At 42.2% G+C, this 6,042-nt stretch overlaps 1 long non-coding RNA gene across 1 annotated transcript; it reads right to left on the bottom strand.

The window, feature by feature from the left end:
* Positions 1–362: 362 nt before the first annotated feature.
* Positions 363–3,682, bottom strand: LOC110210238 (uncharacterized). Its single transcript, XR_002325062.2, has 2 exons — positions 3,571–3,682; positions 363–804 (listed from the first exon to the last, which is right to left on the bottom strand). It is a non-coding gene; the product is annotated as an uncharacterized LOC110210238 (long non-coding RNA).
* Positions 3,683–6,042: the final 2,360 nt, after the last annotated feature.

Here is a 6,042-nt window from a genome sequence, read left to right as displayed (position 1 = left end):
TCCTCTGTTTCACTGAATGCCCATTTTTTTCTTCTGAAGTACTATTCTTAGTTTTGCTGGATAGGTGATTCTTGGCTGTAATCCTATCTCCTTTGCCCTCCAGAATATCACATTCCAAGCCCTGCGGGCCCTTAATGTAGAAGCTAATCCTTCACTTCTTTCCAGGCTCAGCTCAAACATGATCTCTTTGTTGTAAACATTGACCCAACATTTTAATAGCTGTTGCCATAAAAAAAAAAAACTTTTAATTTCCATAGTTTGTGGAACAAAAAGCTTGTAAAACAGACATAGTAGAAGAAATCAGAATCATATGGACATGGGGTGAAGGGCATAGCAGTTCCATACCTGGTCTGCTACTACTGTTGTGTTTTAAAACTTTATTTAATTTTTCAATTAACAAGAATTTGTTTTCTCTATGCGATAGTATCAGACTCATAAACCATGATTTTTACATTTATTTTCAATAAACAAAAATCTATTTTGTCCACCTCCCCACCCCCGACTGAAAAAGAAAGAGAGACCAGATCTTTATAACAAATATGCAGAGTCAGGTACAAGTTTCTGCAATGGCCTTGTCCAAAACAGCCAGCTTCTCAATTTGCATCCTGAGGCCAGTGCCTCAGTAGATGGCTGGTATGATTCATCTTTGGTCCTCCAGAATTGGGGTTGCTCCTTATGTTGAATGCAATTCTCCAGTCCTTCAGAGTTCTTTTTCTTTACAATGGCATCAGCATAATCTAGCTTGTTCTCCTGGTTCTGCTCCCTTTCCTTTGCATCAGTCCATACAAGTCTTCTGAGGTTTCCCTGAAAGAGACCTCTCCATCATTCATTCCCTACAACACATACTACAATGACTTGCTCAGCCTTTCCCCCCAGTTGATGGGCACCCCCACCCCAGTTTCCCATTCTTTGCTGCCATAAAACAAGCTTCTACAAATACCTTTGTACACCTAAATCCTTTTCCTCTGCCTTTGATTTTTTATGTGAGGAAGAAGCTGACTTAGCAGCCATAAAGCTGGGGCTAAAGAGGTTAGTGATTTTTCTGGCATTGTTCCAAGTTACTTTCCAGAATAGTTGTAACAAGTCACAGCTCCACCAGGCTTATACTAATATACAGGAAAATGGTGCCTCAGTGGGCCTAGATGCCCCAACAGTTGTCGTTTTCCTTTTTTGTCACCTTTGCCTAGCTGATGAGTAAAAAGCAGAAACCTCAGGGGTGCCTTAATTTGTGTTTCTATAATTATTGATTATTTGGAGCATTTTTTTCTCATGGCTATAAGTATAGTTGGGATTTCTGTGTTTGGCAGCAGCCTGTTCAAATTCTTTGACCTCTTGTTCATTGGAGAATGGCTCTTGTTCTTATACATTTGAATAAATACCTTATATATATTGGAAATGAGGCCTTTATCAGATAAATTTGCTGCAAATAGTTTTCCCAGTTAACTGTTTCCTTTCAAATTGTAGCTACACTGTTTTGTTTGTATATTAAAAAAAAGCTTTTAAAGTTTATGTCACAAAAATTGCCCATTTTGCCTTCTGTGATTCTTTCTCCTTTGCTCAGTCGTGAGCTTTTCCCCTGTTGATAGATCTGAAAGGAAGTTTCTTCCTTATTCCTCTAATTTGTTTACAATATGACCTTTCCTATCTAAGTCATAGTTTCATTTGGTTCAAACACTGCTCCTTATCTGAGGGCTTTTCCTGATTCTCCCAGCTGCTAGAACACTCCTCCTTGGAAATCATCTTGTCTATATTTATAGGTGAATATGTGGTCTCCCCCATTTGAATGTAAGCTCCCTGAAAGCAGGAAATGTTTGGCTTTTGTAGCCCCAGAGCTCAGCATGTCTGGCATGGAAGATCCATTTAACTAAAGATTGGGAGCTGGAAGGGACCTGAGAGGCAATGGGGTTCAGCCCCTCATTTTGAAGATGAGGAAACAGGTTCGTGAGGTGACATGACTTGCCCAGGGTCGTATTGCTCATCGGAGTCAGAGACAGGCTTTGAAGCCAGGTCCTCCTAACTCCCAGGCCAGCGCCCTGTCACATGAGATTGTATTTGTCAAGCTCGTAGCACACAGTAGGTGCATGATAAATGCTTGTTCTCCCTTCCCATCCCCATCCCCATTGAATGATTGCACTGCTCAGAGTTTTGAAGTCTTTCAATATTGTTTCCTGTGATGTTGCGGCCACGCACGTGGGCGCGCGCACACACACCCACACACACCCCTTCTTTAACCGAATAGTGCCTGGAATATAAGCTCCTTCAGGCCATTTTTATCCCAGTGCCTGGCACACACAGAGGAATCCCTAGATGCTCGCGGAGTTACATTGGACACCATTGGCCCAGTCCCACTTTCCCAGTTTCCTCTTGTTAATAGCAGAGGGGAAAGGGCCACAAGTGAGGCCAGACGACGTGTAAGCCGCTGCCCTTCTCTGTCAGCCATCCGTAGCTGTGCTCATGATCCCTGCTTTCTGCCCATCAACTTAGCCCTAGTTATGCCTATAGTTTGGGAAGAGGCAGAGAAAGCTGCTGGCCCCAGAGGGAGGGTGTGGCCTCTCAGCAGAAGCTGAGAAAAATGACAAGCTAAGTGAGGAAAATCCGTAATAATGCAGACTCTACTCTCCCTGGATGTTTCCTGGTTGTATTTACTGCACTTTGATTTTGGCCTGGCCAGAGGCCCCTCCTAGAGGGGTCCCAGTGGAAGGAGTTCTACTTTTGGTTTTCAAATGCGAACATTATTACTGTTATTTTGGCTGGGAGAGACCCACAGTCAACTAATTAAGTGATATCAAAAAATAGAAATGAGGCCCCCAAACTGTATAGAAGGATCCTTGTGGGGGTTGCCTATTAACTTAGAAAACCACATATTAACATTATCTATGTTCTATAGTATTTTTATACATTTTGTTAAATACTTCCCAATTACATTTTAATCTGACTGGGGCACTGGAAGGGAGTACTGCAATTTTGCTCTAGTTCTTCCTCTTACTTATAGTCAGGAAAATAAGCATTAGCCCTTATCCTAAAAACCTCCGGAGGGGAAGACAGTCTGAAGGAATACCTAGCTTATATCTTCTACTATCAGGAAGCACAGCTGATATTACACAAATCGCAAAGCCGGACATTTGAAAGCTTTTCAGTCTTCCCAGCTGGTGGGGTTTGTGTGTAATGGAATATCCTGCTGCCACTTTTCAGAAGCAGCACTGTGACCTCAAAGTACATCACTCTACAGGACTCGGTTTTTCTTACCTGTAAACTGAGAGGATTGGATGGGATGATCTCTGTCTTCCTTTCTATCTCTGACGTTCCATGGCTTTATATTTAGCTTGAAAAGGCTACAAGCCACGACTAACGTGGAGGGAGAGTTGGCACGTGACTTTTTGTTCTCAGATGATTGTGCACTCAATACAGAACTCTGAGGCTGAGATGCAACAAAGTATGGATTGATTCTCTGCTATTTGTGCTAATTTTGACCTGACAAGGAACACCAAGAAACCAAAGGTTCTTCACACTATCCATATGTCAGTTATAGCAAAGGGAGAAATACTGAATTCTATGTACAAGTGTGCTTACCTTGGCAGTGTACTTTCCAGGGATGTACACACAGGTGATGAGGTTGATGCCTACATTGCCAGAGCTTACTCAGTGTGTGGGAGACTGAAGGGAATATGGGAGAGAAGAGGTATTAGGCTGTCTACCAAAGTGAAAGTATACAGAGCTGTTGCGCTGACCTCATTGTTGTATGCTTGTGAAAACAGGAAACCATGCCAGGAAACGGAATGGCTTCCACTTGAATTGTCCTAGAAAGTTCTGAAGGTCACCTGGTAAGAAAAGGTACTGGACACTGAGGTCCTTTCTGGGGCTGAACCGCCAACCGTTCAAACTCTCCTGCAGAGAGCCCAGCTCCAGTGGGCTGGCCACGTGGTTCCAATGCCAAACATACATTTGCCCGAAAGACTGTTTTATGGAGAACTCACACAAGGCAAGTGCTGATGTGGAGGTCAGAAGAAGTGGCACAAAAACACCCTCGAGGTCTCTCTGAAGTATGGGAAATGCTGGCACAGGACCCCCAGCACGGCCAGCCCGCGTCAAAGAAGGCTCTGTGCTCTATGAGCGAAGCAGAATTTCAGTGGCTCACAACAAATGTGAGATGCCCAGATTTAGAGGCATCTTCTTCTCAAACGTTCCCATGGACTACTTGTGCCTGCCCTGTGGCAGAGCCTTCTGAGCTCACATTGGTCTAATCAGCCACAGTCGAATACACTGTACCTTGACCCCAACAAAGTGGTGTCATTTTGTACAAATCATTCCCCAACTGATCAGTGGTCCAAGGACATGAACCAGCAGTTTTCATATGAAGAAATTAAAGCTATCTTAGTCATAGGAAAAAAATGTTCTAGCAGGAGTGGGGAACCTGTAGCCTCAAGGCCACATGGGGCATGGCCTTCTAATCATTGGATGTGGGCTTTTGACTGAGTCCAAATTTTAAAGAACAAATCCTTTTATTTAGGGGATTTGTTCTGTGAAGTTTGGATTCAGTCAAAGGGCCTCACTTGAAGACCTAGAGGGTCACGTGTGGCCTTGAGGTCGCAGGCTCCCCACCCATAATTGAGAAATGGAAATTAAAACAACTCTGAGGTACCACCTCACACCTATCCAATTGGCTAATATTACAAAAAAGGAAAATGATAAATATTGGAGAAGATGTGGGAAAATTGGAACACCGATGCATTGTTGGTGGAGTTGCGAACTGATCTAACCATTCTGGAGAACAATTTGGGACTATGCCTAAAGAGCTATAAAACTGTGCCTCCCCTTCGATTTGGCAATATCACTATTAGGTCTGTATCCAAAAGAGATCATAAAAAATGGAAAAGGACCCACATGTACAAAAATATTTATAGCAGCTCTTTTTGTGGTGGCAAAGAACTGGAAATTGAGGGCATGCCCATCAATTGGGGAATGGCTGAACAAATTGTGGTATATGAATGTAATGGAATATTACTGTGCTATAAGAAATGATAAGCAGGCAGTTTGCAGAAAAACCTGGAAAGACATAAACTGATGCAAAGTAAACTGAGAGAACTTGGAGAGCATTGTACACAGTAACAGCAACATTGTAGGATGATCAACTATGAATGACTCAGCTCTTCTCAGCAATACAATGACAATTCCAATCCAAGACAATTCCAAAGGACTCTTGAGGGAAATGCTATCCACATGCAGAGAAAGAACTAATGGAGTCTGAATATAAGTCAAAGCATACTATTTTCACTTTATTTTTTTCCTGGTTTTTTTCCCTTTTGATCTGCTTTTTCTTTCACAACATGGCTACTATGGAAATATGTTTTACATGCTTGCATATATATAACATATCAAATTGCTTAATGTCTTGGGGGGAAGGGGGGAGAGGGAAGGAAAAAATTTGGAACTCAATATTTAAAAAATGAATACTAACATTTGTCTTTACATGTAATTGGAAGGGAAAAAAAACTATTAAAAAAAGAAAGGGAAAAAAAGAGGCCTAGATTCAAATCCTGCCTCTTACACTTGCTGCCCATGTGACTGTGGGCAAATCAATCTCCTTGGGCCTCCATTTTTTCATCTATGAAATAAGGAGGTTAGAGCGGATGACTTCCATGTTTATGATCCTATAATCCATGCCAAGCAAAGAGTCCTTGAAGTCAGGTTTCTCTTTTTGACTATTGTTTCCTTCCTCTTCCCCTCCTCCCCACCCCTTTAGCAGAAATTCTTTTAGACTTACTAGATATTTGGGTGGAGGTGAGTAAATTACTTTCTAGACCCACAATGCCTCTGGCTACCAATACTAAAGCCATGGAGATTATCCTGGAACTTCATTTAATTACACTGAAAGGATAGGGAGGAGCTGGTGACCTTTGTCCTGTATTCCCACCGTGAAGCCCAAATTACATTCCCTTCATTTTTTTCTATCTCTTCTTCATGGCTGCATTTTGCCAATGACTTTCATCTTTCACTCCCCTTTCAGTAAAGAGGAAAATTGTGGAGCAAGGAAGCAAGGGATAC

Source organism: Phascolarctos cinereus, unplaced genomic scaffold (assembly GCF_003287225.1).
Source record: "Phascolarctos cinereus isolate Bilbo 61053 unplaced genomic scaffold, phaCin_HiC Scaffold_7;HRSCAF=346, whole genome shotgun sequence".
Classification (NCBI taxonomy): Eukaryota; Metazoa; Chordata; class Mammalia; order Diprotodontia; family Phascolarctidae; genus Phascolarctos; species Phascolarctos cinereus.
This window is presented reverse-complemented; position numbering and strand designations above follow the sequence as displayed.